The sequence below is a fragment of the Grammomys surdaster genome, unplaced genomic scaffold (assembly GCF_004785775.1).
Source record: "Grammomys surdaster isolate TR1022 unplaced genomic scaffold, NIH_TR_1.0 126189, whole genome shotgun sequence".
Taxonomy (NCBI): Eukaryota; Metazoa; Chordata; class Mammalia; order Rodentia; family Muridae; genus Grammomys; species Grammomys surdaster.
The window spans coordinates 1,152,558-1,167,765 of record NW_021620995.1 but is presented as its reverse complement, the minus strand read 5'-3'; the positions used below and the strand labels follow the sequence as shown (position 1 = coordinate 1,167,765).

Genomic DNA, 15,208 nt, shown 5'->3' with positions numbered 1-15,208 from the left:
TATTTTTTAATGTTTATTTATTTTTTATTTGACAAGCTACATCATGTTGGTAATCTTAATGTAGATACAATTATTAGGTTTTATGTCATATTACAATAGTTAAATTTTTATTTTATGTCCTTAAGATACATTTTTAAAAAACATATCAACTGCAAACACGAAGGGGAAAAAGTATGGTTCCTAACCAAACTCCACATTTCAGCAATACTTCATTTACTCCTTTAATAAAGTCATAATGGCATGAATTTGAAGTATCTCTAGGCATTTTCTCTGATGCTCATGGTGTGGCACTGGTGAAGTTGTAAACAGCAGGAAAACTGGGGCTGCCAGACGACCAAAGTCTGGAAACACAGACCTGCTTTCTCCCATAGGAGCTCACCATTGTAGATGGCAATGACCTCACGCCTGTACCAGGAGAAGGTGAATAACTGTATTCATCTTGAGATGTTTGACTGTGCTAGGTATACTGCTTGTCTCTCAGAACTTCAAAGCACTTCTTAATCATGCTGATACTAGAATTGAACCTGACTGTTGACTGGCTGATTACCTCTTGAATGAGGACATTGTGCTGATGCACTTTGCGTGCTTTCATGATGCTTATGATAGCAGCTTGAAGATACATTTTCCAGTCCTCATCTACAGCAGTTCTAGTCTGTTCCAGTTCTTGTGGTATATCCTTCAGCATTGACATAGTAATGTTAAATTTTGTTCTCTTACTGCTGAAGCTTACATTTAATGAAAATGAAGATTCTGCATTGATATCTTCTGTTTCTGAATCATGGTTAATAATTTTCACATCAAGTAATGATTTGATTGTTTTCATCAACTCTCTTGCATTCACCTGGGTGTTGTCTTGAAGTTCTTTGTAGCTGACAGTTTCACTGTTGTTAAAGGCAAGACAAACTGCCATTTGATAGGTTGTAATAATAGCTACATATTGTTTTCACAAATAGTTCATTTTAACCTTGCCTGTACAGGGATAATGTAACCACACTCATTTCTGTCCCCTAAACTTCTGCTATAAAACAATTCAAACTAACTAGGTTTTTTTCTAACTTATGGCGGATGACAAATGTGGATAAAGGGGTCTGAGAGAGGGCCTATGTACCAGCCTGAAAGACATATATTTGGAAACTAATCCCCAAATCGATCAGGGTGTCTTGGTTTCTGATGAAATTGTTGTACTTACTGTTGAGATTAGTGCTGACACTCATGTCTTTGTACATCTCATGCAGCTTGCTGGTAAACTCATAACCAAAGGCTTGCTTTAATTTATTGACCATGACTTCTTCAGAATCCATAGACATAGACAACCTATGAATTAGACATTTTTGCTAGCATTCTTCCATAGAACTTCTGAAAGACGCTGTTGTCAGGGATGTATTTGAAGACTGTGATGAAGTTGGTGAGTTTGTCCTCCACTTCATTCTCAGTCATAGCAACTTGTCACTGTACTTAGGAAGCAGTTCAGGTGCTTTGCAAATACTCTTGGGTTGTCTATGATTTACAATAGATGTAGGGGCCTTATCTAAAATGCTCATAAAATGATGATCACCATTCAAAACAGTGTCGATAATTTGGACAAAATTATCATGTACTTCTAAAACTGATTCCACAAATTATGTTGGCATATGTTCTCTAGGGCCTCATTGTGGATGTGTTTCAGCAGCTTCTCAATCATACGAGGAAAACCAGTGGACACAGCACTGAGTAAGACATACATATTGGTCATGTCATTCTTTCTATCTTGCTGAATGATGCTGTGGCACTCTGAATGTAAGAACTGTAAGTGGTCTGCTACTATCCTATGCTGACACTCTCAAGTCACTTTAGTATATGAACTTGGATGAAAATATTTCTACGTATAATTTCTTCATCTTTTAATCTGCCTAGAACCTTTTCCATGTACTGTGAACAATTTGATTCCTGTAATAAATTAGAAGCTTCTTGATTGTAATGTTCTTTTGTTTCAGTCAGAAAGGGAGACACAAATATTTTCTGATAATAATTTAAGGAAAATTTATTTTTATACTGTTCAACATGAACAAAGGAATTAATAAACCCATGGATTGGATTACTTTCTGGTTTGGGTCTTCTCCATTGCAATCATTTTTAATTTCTCAAAGCAACATCTGGATAAGGATGTTCTGAGTGGGTTCAACCATTAACTTCCTTCACATATCCAATGCTAGCTTTCCTATTTCCATAAGTTGTTCATTCATATCTTCGCCACCATAGCCATATTGTAAATCAGCTTCCATAAATTTATTCTTTTTAATATACTGGGCATTGAGATATCTATATAAGCAGTCCATATAGTTAGTGCCCTTGCTGTATTCTTCCTAGTACCTATGATACATAACAAGCACTTGTTGTTCAGAGTTCAGAATTCTCTTATACAAAAGCTGAACATGATTTTCCAAAATAATCTTTGTTTCTTCATAAGGTCTGTCTCCAAGTGGTTCAGGATAGGCACACATAAAGCATGAATATCTCAGTATTGGTTGTTCCATGTTGCTCACTTGACATATTCCAAGATAACAACAGCTTTGATTGTAGTTAGGAACTTGTTCCATGTCTCATCAAAATCCACTACTCTTGGTTTTAAGAAACCGTGCAAGTTTAGTGTTGAAACCTTCTGCAGAAGTAGGAACATGTGGAATAAGGCAACCCACAGGCATGAGGGATGATGTTCTGGCTTGAAGCATGAGCTGTGGCTGTTAGTTCCCTTTCTCTGGCTCACAGGACTGGCATTAGTGTATGTTGAGGCTGCCTCCCTGGCCAGTTGATGTTATTTTTCTGATTCTATATAATAAATAATAATATACAACATGGTTCGTGAGATGGGTAAATGAGTAAAAGTGCTTGCTGCTAAGCCTGAATTTTAGCCTTAGTACCCATATTGTGGATAAGGTGAATCTATTTGCTCTAGTTAATCTTTGACCTTTACATATGTGCACATGTACTCATGCAAACACACACATACAATGTAGTTTCATAAGATATACAAACATTTATTCAACTTATTTTACTCTACAAGGTCATTTAGGAAACAGTATACATCCTTTATTGTTTCGAGTATAAATCTTATAGTTTGTGTCCATAATTGCCAAATATATTAAATAAGTAATAATAAAATTGATGCAGGTCAGTATTTCATCACTTAAGTTTTTGTTCTTATTTGCTCATATCAAAAGTAAATAATCATGTGGAAGTCAGGAAGTGCATGCTGATAAGAGCCTGATATGGATGTCTCCTCAGGGGCCTTCAAGAGTCTGACATATTCCGAGGCAGATGCTCACAACTAGCCATTGAACTGATAATGGGGTTCTCAATGGAGGAGTTAGAGTGAAGACTGAAGGAGCTGAAAGGGTTTACTGCACCATGAGGAGAGCAACAATATCAACCAGTCACAGCTCCCAGGTTCTAAACCACCAGCCTGGGAGCACTTAGGGAGGGATCCAGGGCTTCAGCTATATACATAAGAGTGGAGGCCCCTGCTGGGCATAGGTGGAAGATGAGATCCTTGACCTCATGAAGGCTAGATGCCCCAGGGGGTGGGAATTTTGAGGGTGGGGAAGTGGGCGTTGGGGGGTAGGTAGGGGTTACATCCACAGAGAAGAAGGAGGAGGGGTGAGGGGATAGGGGGCTCCTGGGTGGGTGGGGGATGGAGTAAGGGGACAACATATGAAATGTAAATAAAACATCCAATAAAAAAATTTTTAAAAAATTTTAAAAAAGTAAATAATCAAAAGCAAAAGAAAATTAGTTTACTTTAGTAATCTTTTTGGTAGAGATGGATTAATTATTGAAGAAAAAATTATAAAAGTAGATGTTTAAGTGATTATATTTCTCCCTGCTCCTGATATCTGAGTGAAAATTATCAGTGAAGGTGAAGAAAATGCAAATAAGTCCTTACATGTGTTCACTGCTATTCATTATTTCATAATACATCAATTTTAAATTTCAAAATCTAGTCAAAGAAATATATATTTCAATTCAATTGATCACCTCATTTTTGTTTTAGGTTATTCCATAAGTAAATATCCAAAAGTCCATTAAATAAAATAGTATCACTGATTTTGACCCTGAAAAATCATTAGAAAAAACTCAACACCCCTTCATGGTAAAAGTCTTGGAAAGATCAGAAATTTAAGATCCATACCTAAGCATAGTAAAAGCAATATACAGCAAATGAGTAGCAAACATCAAAGTAAACTGAGAGAAACTTGAAGCAATTCCACTAAAATCAGGAACCAGACAAGGCTGCCAGTCGCTCCCTTCTTATTCAATAATGTACTCAAAGTCCTAGCCAGAGCAATTAGGAAACAAAAGTGGGTCAAAGGATACAAATTAGAAAGGAATAAGCCAAAATATTACTATTTGCAGATGCTATGATAATATACTTAAGTGACCCCACATGTTACACCAGAGTATTCCTTCCTACAGCTGATAAACAACTTCAACAAAGTGGCTGAACATAATATTAACTCAAACATATCAGTAGCCTTCCTCTACTGATAAACAGGATAAACAGGATGAGAAAGAAATTAGGGAAACGACATCCTTCACAATAGTCACAAATAATGTAAAAATACCTTGGTGTGAATCTCACTAAGCAATTGACAGATCTGTACAACAAGAAATTGAAGAAGACCTCAGAAGATGGAAAGATCTCCCATGCTCATGGGTTGGCAGGATTAATATAGTAAAAATACCCATCTTGCCAAAAGCAATCTACAGATTCAATGCAATCTCCATCAACATTATAGCTCAATTCTTCATAGAGTTAGAAAGAACAGTTCTCAAGTTCATTTGGAATAACAAAAACAAAACAAAACAAAACAAAACAACAACAACAACAACAAAAAACCCAGGGCAGTGAAGACTATTCTCAACAATAAAAGAACTTCTTGGGGGAATCACCATCCCTGACCTCAAACTGTACTACAGAGCAATAGTGATAAAAAGTACATGGTATTAATTGGTACAGAAATAGGCAGACAGATCAATGGAATAGAACTGAAGACCCAGAAATGAACCCACACACCTATGGTCACTTGATATTTGACAAAGGAATTTGAACCATCCAGAGGAAAAAAGACAGTACTTTCAACAGATGGTGCTGGTTCAACTGGTGATCAACATGTCAAAGAACTCAAATTGATCCATTCTTATCTCCCTGTACACATTTCAAGTCCAAGTGGATCTAGGACCTCCACATAAAACCAGATATACTGAATCTAGTAGAAGAGAAAGTGGGGGAAACCTGGAACACACGGGCAGATGGGAAACTTTCCTGAACAGAACCAATGGGTTATGCTCTAAGATCAAGAACTGACAAATGTGACCCTATAATATTGCAAAGCTTCTGTAAGGCAAAGGACACTGCCAATAGGACAAAATGGTAACCAAACATCTTTACCAATCCTACATCTAATATAGGGCTAATATCCAATATATACAAAAAATATATCTTTACCAATCCTACATCTAATATAGGGCTAATATCCAATATATACAAAAAACTCACGAAGTTGTACAAATAATGCATTAAAATGTCAGCCAGAGCATGACAAATACAGAGGTGGATGCTTGCAGCCAACCTTTGGACTGAGCACGGGGTCCCGAAATGGGTCCCCAGTGGAGGTGTTAGAGAAAGGACTGAAGGAGCTAAAGGTGTTTGCAACCTTTTAGGAAGAACAACAGTATCAACCAAGCAGAACCTCACAGCTCCCAGGGACTAAACCACCAACCAAAGAATTCACCTGGAGGCACCCATGGCTCCATCTGGATGTGTAGCAGAGGATATCCTTTTTTTTGGTATCATTGAGAAGAAATGTCCTTGGTTCTGTGATGGTTCTTTCCCCAGAGTTTGTAGGAATGTTGGGGCAGGGAGGTGGGAATGGTTGGGCTGGTGGATGAACACCATCATAGAAGCAGGGGGAAGAGGTTTTGAGGAGGGCAAACAGGAAAGGGAATAACATTTGAAATGTAAATAAATAAAATATTCAAAAAATGAAAATAAAAAGCTGAAACTTTAAAAAAAATCTACGCATGGCTAAACAGCTACTAAATGACAAAGCAAGTACTCTAAAGGACACCATCAGCTCGTCCTCATTAGTATAGTGGTGAGTATCCCCGCCTGTCATGCGGGAGACCGGGGTTCGATTCCCTGACAGGGAGAGAGTACTTACTATCGCAGGGCAGTGGCGCACGCCCTTAATCCCAGCACTTGGGAGGCAGAGGCAGGTGGATTTCTAAGTTCGAGGCCAGCCTGGTCTACAGAGTGAGTTCCAGGACAGCCAGGGCTACACAGAGAAACCCTGTCTTGAAAAACCAAAAAAGAAAAGAAAAAGAAAAAAAAATAAAGGACACCATCTTGACTTATAACCATTTTATGTTTGTTTATGTTGTGTTCTGAGATCATTCAAATTTGGACAGTGGTAACAACAAAGATTTTCTAATTCTTCCTGAAAAGAAGTATAAAAATTCATTTGTTTATATGTTTTTGCCTCTATAGTGATATTCTGAGGATGCATCTTCCTTATTACTTAGTTTTGAATTTGGGTGATTTGGAAGTAATTTTAGATTACTAAAATCATGTCATATTATTATATAAGAAGAATAGGTAAAACTTCAAAAAATGGCTATTAGATATTCATTTAATCAGTTGCTAGAAGGTATAAACATTATAATGTGTCTCTATGCTAAACTTCTTGGAACCAGGTATTAGTTATATTACAAGAAAGTTGTGCCTTTTCTTCCTGATATTTTCTAAGTAGTAGTTGAGCAGTACTAAGTAGCTCAATTTCTAACACTAGTAGTTATTTGTCCCAAAATTTCTTCCAAGATATGCCTCTCCTAATGCATCTATGAAGATACTAAGCATTGTTAATCAGTTTGTACATGAAAAGTAAGCAATGTTAAGATGATATAGTGAACGCATTCAAACTGCTACAATATGAAAGGTTTATGAGAATATATGCCAGTTAGATTGTGGAAAAATTGAATATGAATTACCAAAGGACTGACTTAGTCATTAATGAAAAGAATTTGGAAATTTTCTTTAAAACATGATATCACTCAGAAATGGAAAAACATATATGTTGTGGTAATTATTTAAAACTGGCCTCTGGTTCATCCGACTATATAAGCTGCAGCAGCTCTGCCTAGCCCAGCTGCCATGTTTCTCGGCCTGAGGCCATGTGTGCACTGCAGGTAGAACTGAACAGCCAGAAACACCAGCCCTGCCACCCACTAGATGCCAGCGTGAGAGATGGCTCTGCCAATCTTCCACGTTCTCCGCAAGGCAGGGCATTGCCCAGACCATTCCGCCATCCATGTGGGCCCGGTAAGAGAATTAGACTCTAATTGTTATAGATTAATCAAAGGCTTTATATGTTTGATTATGATTAATAACAAGATGTCCATACAAAGAGAGTTGTATCCCAATTAGCTAACCTAATTATAAGTTTATAAGTTGTTCCCCATGAGTGCTCTCCATACCTGTGTGGTTTTCCATTCTCCTACATTTCTGCCCTCTCTAGCTCCTCCTTTTCCTTTTTTTTCTTCCTCTCCCAACTTCCTCTCCTTACTCCTCCCACCTTAGCTCCTCCTACACATATACATTTAACTCAGAATGTGCTTCATTTCTACTCATCAAAATCAATGTGTTGGTGTATATCACCTTTCTATTACTAATAAAAGTATGTTTCACAGGCTAATGATTAAAGCAATGTTACATGAAATGATTTCTTATTAAAACATAAAATGAGCTATTAGTTTACCAAAAGCCCAAAATGGATCTTAAGGGTATTTTACATACCAAGGAAATCATTCTGGAAAAAGTATGTGCTGCCTTTTCCTGGTTCAATAGAAGTCTAAAAATGGAGCTAGAGATCAAATCATTATGACACATGATTAGCAGGAGTGATCGAAGATGTAATAGTAGATATATGTGGTAATAAAACTACTTGTATCTTGATTATCATTGGGTTCACATTAGGTTTATAATGAGGAAAAGTACATAGATGAACCTATACTACAAAAAACAAATGAAATCTATAGATGTTTCCTATACCAGTTTATAGTTTTAGTGTTACTCTACAGCCATACAAGATGGTATCATTACATGAGTAGGTTCTATGATCTGTAGACACTTTATTTATTATTCTTACTAAATTTGGTGACATTTTGAATAATTTAAAATAAAAACAAAAGAAATTAAATAAAAACAACTACCCACTGAGGGTCACAGAATATTGTAAATATTTCTGGGGCTCTTGACCAGAAACATTGGTACAGTTCTATTTAGAAGGTTTGCTCTATTTTATAAATTGATATACTTGGTTTCCTCACTCAACAAGTTACTCTGTTAGTTGTTTAGAGAGTTAATAACACATATAGTAAAAAAAATATTGTTGCATTAAAGACACTGTGGTTGCAATGAAAGCAAACTAAATTAAACAGAAACACAGTAGGGACTATTTTGTTATTAGACTGAAGTCACATGGGAAAAAATAAATATGGGCAAATGTAGGAATATGTAACCTCTCCTGAAACATGTGCTTTGAAAATACAAGAAGTACTTTTAATATGAGGCAAGGGTCATAAACTATATTCAGTTTTAATAAATTGCTAATATTAGAGCAGGCCCACAGTCATTATTGTTTATATTGTCTATGTAAAAGCAGAGCTGAAGATTTACACAAAATTTCACTAAAAGTAAATTCAAAATGCTTACTCTCTGAATCTTGCCATAAAAGCCTGTATCCCCTGACTGAAGATAAACATTAAGAGTCTCAAAATGACTCACAATTGTTTTTCATTAGCCAATTTCTGTGAAAGTTAAATATTTAATTTCTTTCAAAACATTGCTTTTTTTTTTCAAAAATATGCTTAATCCTCATTGTCTGCATCCATTCCCATAGTCAAAATGTCTGACCCAGAATTTTTCCTGTCTAAAACAACTACAGAGACAAAAATGGAGGAGAAACTGAAGGAAAGGAGGTCCAGTGACTGACCGAACTTGGGATCCACCTCAAGGGGAAGTTTCAAGGCCTGACACTATTACTGTTGCTATGGAACCTAGCAGAGTTGTTCCATGAGAGACCCAACAAGTAGCTGACCTAGACAGATGCAGATACTTATACGCAACCATTGGACTGAAGTTGGGAACCCTTTGGTTGAATTAGGGGAAGGCTGGAAGAAGCTGTGGAGGAGAGCAACCCAATAGGAAGACCAGCAGTTTCAACTAACCTGGACCCCTGAGATTTCTCAGACACTGAATCACTAACTACGCAACATACATTAGCTGATATGAGGCACCTTACACATATACAGCAAATGACTGCCTGGTCTGGCCTCAGTAGGAGAAGTGGTGCCTAACCTTTAGAGACTTGAGACCCCAGGAAGTGGTAAGTATGGGAATATCCTCTTGGAGACAGAGGGAGAAGGAATCGGATGAGGAACTGTGGGAGGGTAACTGGGAATGGAGCAATGGCTGGATTGTAAATAAAATAAAAGTAATAAAAATATGCTTAAAATCCTTATATAATATGCAGGTCTCATGTTATATCATGCACTTTCTTCTAATTAACCAAATTATAAACTTTGCCACCTTACTTTAGTAGGAGAAATTCTACCCTCAGTGTGGAAGATGTCAGTAAACCACACTTGTTTTCAGATCATAACTAACATTTTTAAAGGTTATATCGTAAAGAGAAATTATATGGGTTTAAGCATAAAATAAAAACAAGATTGCTTTTTTCCACCAATATTCAATTTGATGCACACATAAGCATGCATTTTATGGACATGACTGTAAAAGAGGTTGAAAGTTATTATTTATTGAGATATGAAGCCTATAGGTTAAAGTACTGGGGAACATTAAGAATGATGGAAACCCAGGTGATGACTAGTGGTCCAAGTACATTCTTTTGAATGACAGATTGCAAGAGGAAAGAAGAGAAGACAGTCATGCAGAAGGACTTCAGCGCCTCTTCAGATTTGGGATGTTAGAAGGAGATCCCTTTGAAAACCTTTCCAGGGAACTTCAAAGGGCATACTGAGGAACAATGAACACTGCTTCTCATGTTCTGAGTGCATTCATTTCTGGTATGGCAGGAATGATTGAACTTGAGTGAGGTGGAGTTGTGGCTGAGTCTGAAGTAACTTTCGTCATGTTTCCTCAACGCCTGCTTTGACATACAAATCATCTCTACTGAAGAGAGGAAGAATAATAGTGGAAGCAATCAAAGGAGTGGGTTAAAAGCTAGCATGTCTGTGCAGTGCTCCTTTGAGATTAAAAGTAAATGATCAGTATAGATTCAGATCATTCCCTCTTCTGTTTTGAGAGAGAGCTAAGAAAAATGAAGAAAAAACATGACTGGTATATGTTTCAGACCACATGAACCTAACCTATATGGATTTAGGGAGGTTCTGAAGGCAATTGCATAAATTAACAGTCTTATCCTCGTTCTGAAGTCATAACATCATATACTTCATATCCTTGGTCTAGACCCTAGGTTTAGTAGAATCCAATAGATAAATCCTTAAGGAATATAATTTAAAATCCCTTAGAGAAGGTTCAGGCAGAGTCCCAAACCTGTACGATTTATTTGCTTCATGCTAAATCCAACTTTACAATTATTTTCATCATATTAAGGCCTGAGTAGAAATTTGAAATCCTAAGAATGTGCCTGAGGTTGGCAGGCAAAATTACCTAAAAGGAGAGTTTATGCCTTTAGGTTAAGTTTAATAGGGTGGAGGAAGTCTTATATTTTGTATCAATTTCCTTGTAGTAGATGCTTAGATATCTATATATTAAAAAGAACTACATAAAGTTTTATTTTTGACTACTTTTGTTATAAGTAAACATAAAACTATTAATATTTCATAAATATCTACAATACTTTAAGGACAAGATATAGAGTGAACTATAGAAACATTTGGCTGGGAATTCTACCCAGTCTCTATTCATAATGCTTTATTATTTTTAAAAGTCAACTATATGCTTGGCTTAACTTATTTTATATTATTAACTTACCAATATTCACTATGTTCAGAGACACTTTGAAGTCTACTTTATAATTCTATGACAAACACAATGAATAAAACCTGCTTTGGAGAAAGATATTAATTTGGCTTACATATACCGATCACAGTTCACAAATGAGAGTCATCAGGGCAGAAATTTTGAGGCAGGCATCATGCAGGTAAAGCTGCTTGGTGATTTACTTTTTATGACTTGCTCAGACTGCTCGGGCTGAAATGGCCAAATATCCTACGCTTTCCTGGCAATTAGGACAAAGACTTATGAGATACGAGCTTCTAAGGGCAGACACGATACAAGAAGTTTGAAGCATCCTTCCTAAGATCAAGAGAAAACTATTGTTCTTCCATCTCTTTTTTTTTCTTTTTTTTTTTTGTTTTTTATGTTTTTTAATTATTGTGTTTTTGTACAAAAGTGGTATATCATTTTTTCATTTAAAACACAAGGGTTAGGATGCAAACAACAAATGAGAAGCTTTAAAAAAAATAACATTATTTTTCCTGTAAGAAAGAAAACAAAATTTCCACTGCCATTGCAAGGGTATTGAGAAGTAGGAATGACATCATTTTTTCTAAAGGTAACAAATGGCCCTGCCTTTTCCACATCTCCTGTGTTCAGATGAACTGTGCTGTTATTTAGTTGCCTAGGAGTTCACTATTATAGAATGATCAGCCTGTGATTCTGGGCACATGGCCTAAAGAGAAAGAGATACAGTATTAAAAACCTTATCTCATAGATAAGTGGGACAGACACTTCCCTGAGCCAGCAGGAGGGACAGGTGCAGCAGTGTCCCCACCCACAGCAGAGACCTACAGACCCTCCATGTCCACTTCTGCTTCCATTCCCTTCCTTTAAGATTGGGGAAAGTATAAAAAGCCAAACTACAGACCTATGAGAAAAGTGCAACTCAGGTTTACAAGTACTAGTGGAGGCAGACGAGGAAGAACAAGGCTGGACAGCAAGACTACCACAGGGTGACACAGGCTCTGTTTAAAGAAGGACTACTTGATTAGGCATTTGGGTTACCTATGGATTTATAACCATAGCCCAGGGCCCAATTCAAACTATCAAGCCACTCAAAGACCTATAAACAACCTGATGGCACCTTAGAATCCTATAGTTGGGAAATTCCATATTTTTTTCCCGGTCCTAATCCCACACAAGGGACAATCAGGTGACTGATTCCAGGCTCAAAGCAAATAGAAGTATTTAGGTTACAGCCAGGCAAGCACTGCAGAGCAACTCTGAGTTACACTCAAATCCTCACAAGACTATTGCAGGGACAGGAACAGCATGAAGTGACCAAAGGTGTAAGTACTCTTTGCTTTTTTAATTAGAGAATCTAGTGTCTCAACTTATGAAAATGTTTACAGCCAGGGCTCATGGCTTTCTGCCTATTTAGCTGTCCTTGCTCTTCCTGGGGCGCAGCAATCTGTCCCACAGGCCCTGTGTCTGTCTACCTTCCACTGTACTTGTGCAGAGGAAAAACAATAGGAGCAAAGGGAGGCAGGTTATGGTCAAATCAAAAGCCAACTGGAAAGCAAGACTATTAAAGGCGTGGTGAGAGTCGGGAGAGACAGCTTGAGAAATCTGGCTGAGTATGCTTTGGTTTGGGGACTGAAGAGGTGGCTAGACATTAAAAGTGCAATCACATTGGTAGCAAATGATCATCCCTTTCTTCTGACTCTTCCCCCAGCTGGTCATCCCCAACTCCACGATAGGCCGCAGGCACATTTCAGGGTTTGGAACGGCACACAAAGTCACAACCATCAGCTACTAGGCTGCCAAGATCCTGCCAGAAGACCAGATGAGGAAACTGCTCCATTCCCTTGGCCCCCACTACCAGTCGCTGGTATAAGAAGCCCACAATGATATAAACAACAACCAATGATGCAAATATGACAAGTAAGATCGAGCCCACACTGAGGTGCGAGACCTCTGGTGAACAGGCTAAGCTGCTATTCATCCCAAAGAGGTAGAAGCAATCGTGGACTTTGCCTCATTCCTCAGACACTGGGTTAAAATTATCCGCTAGTGTGTGTCAATTGCAGGAGATTATCACCACTGCACGACGCTGCTCTTTGCCACAGTGCTTGTCATATTCGTCACCCCCTTTATATATCAGCATGATCCAATTACCTAGATCAGGATATGGAACTCTCAGCTACTTCTCCAGCATCATGTGTACTGCCATGCTCCTCTCTGTGGTGATAGTGGACTAACCTTTCCATTGAAGATGTGAGTCTCGTTGATTCTCCCAACCACCGTCTCTGTCTCATTACTTTTGTTGATCAGGACCAGGCAGGCCCCAGAGGAGTGGTTGCCAGCTTCCCGGCATACTCTGAATATGTAGCTGTATGTATCTGAGCCCTGACCCACAGTATTCTCAAAACAGGTCACAAGATTTTTCTTCTATCTGCCAGGATTCTCTCACAGCCACAGCCAGGAGTAGCAACAGTAACAGCTTAGTCCTTCAGCAGCCAGAGAAGGGGAACATCGTGTCACGGGAAAACAGAGCAACCGAAGCTCAGAAGCCTGCAAGAATGTGTCTTTGGGGTTGGGAGACGCGGCCAGAGATCAGGAGTGCGGGAGTACAGACCCCAGTCCCTAGAGTACTTCCTGAAGCCAGCGCTCCCCTAGGCGCCGCGTTGCGCCCCCCTTCCATCTCCTTTCTATTAAGGCCGAAAAGCATGAAGGCCATTCTTTAAATTTAAATGAGCACAAAAGAGTGTTTATGTAATAGAATTAAGATTGTGACGCGAAAAATAAGTAAACTCAAAAATTTAATATGCCTTTAAACAAGATATCCTAAGTAGTGCAGGCTAGTTCTAATGTTTATATGTAAGTCAGGGTGTTCTTAAAGAGAGAATCCCCCTCTTACTGCTGTGTTAATTCACTGATGTTAGAAGTAGCCTCTTCAAACATTCAACATCTACTACTGACCATCAGATCACCAGTGACCTGTGGGGCTGTGTATCACGCGTGGGCGTGAGTTATGGATCCCTCGTGTTTGCCACCCTAGACGTCTAGAGCCATGGCTCAGGCAGCAGAAGCAAGAGAAGTTGACTGAGTTCACTCCATGCTCACCAGGGTGGAGTCCAGCTGTGGGAAGCCACAGGACTCCACCCTGGGTATGGGGAGAATACAATCTGGAGGTCTTGGGTTGAGGATCCCCCAGGCTGAGGCTGCTGGCCAGACTGGCTGATCTCAGGCCTTGGGCTCACAAGTGCCACTGATAGGCTACAGAAGGACTGAGACAGGACCATACAGGCTGGACTGGCCAGCAGCCGAAAGAGGTCAGGAGAAGAAGCTCTGGAGACACCCTGCAGGGTAGATGAGACTCTTGGCCAAGGCAACTCACTTGGGTACATAACAGTTGGCTAGGCTAGCTTGCTTGAGTTGGTAGGCTCTGTGGCTAGAACACAGAGAGGCCCTTGGGGGGGAAGGGATTAGAAGGAGGCTTGGTAGTTGAAGACCTTCTCCAAGGTTCCTCACAGGGCGCCCCAATGATGAGAGGTAGTCCATTGTTTTACAAGTTTTATTGTCATGGCAGAAAGTGGATGAAGTTGTACCCTGTGTTCTCAGGGCGGGCCTGAGGTTAAATACCTTTTGCAAGTAAGAGGAGGGTCTGGGAAGGAATACTTAATTCACTATGCCCTCTGGCCTTTGGGTATCTCACGAATACGGAGATGTCTAATCTCCCGTGGAGGACTTTTCTGCATTCCCTCCACAGAGCCCTGCCAACTCATGCAACCCCAAGAAAATTGCTGTGACCAAGAGTTTCCACACTTGGGGGGAGGGGCTGCTGGAGCTCTCCCTCTCCTTCCTTTTGGCTGCAGGTCAGTCCAGCCCATATGCCCCCTCTATCTTGGTCCTTCTGCGGTCCCCATGGAGTTCGGAGACTTCTCATAGCCTGATTGCTGCCTGGTGCTTCGAGGAGTGAACTAAGTCAAATTCCCGCACTTCTGCTCCCCGAGCCTAGCAGAAGTTCCAGCTGCCTTGTGTGGCAGACACTGGATTCACAACTCAGGCCAATAGAACCCACGCCCATGTGCGAGCTACAGCCCTGCATACCTTGAGCAACACTGGAGGCATATGTTATACCATAAAGTGTGGAGGAAGTAGATGCAGTAGGGCAATTTGTAGGCCAAA

At 39.2% G+C, this 15,208-nt stretch overlaps 1 non-coding gene and 2 pseudogenes across 1 annotated transcript; 1 reads left to right on the top strand and 2 right to left on the bottom strand.

The window, feature by feature from the left end:
- Nucleotides 1–277: 277 nt before the first annotated feature.
- LOC114613124 lies at nucleotides 278–2,631 on the bottom strand (annotated as a pseudogene).
- Nucleotides 2,632–6,114: 3,483 nt separating this feature from the next.
- On the top strand, nucleotides 6,115–6,186 carry Trnad-guc. Its single transcript has one exon. It is a non-coding gene; the product is annotated as a tRNA-Asp (tRNA).
- Nucleotides 6,187–12,645: 6,459 nt separating this feature from the next.
- Nucleotides 12,646–13,553, bottom strand: LOC114613136 (annotated as a pseudogene).
- Between the last annotated feature and the right edge of the window lie 1,655 nt (nucleotides 13,554–15,208).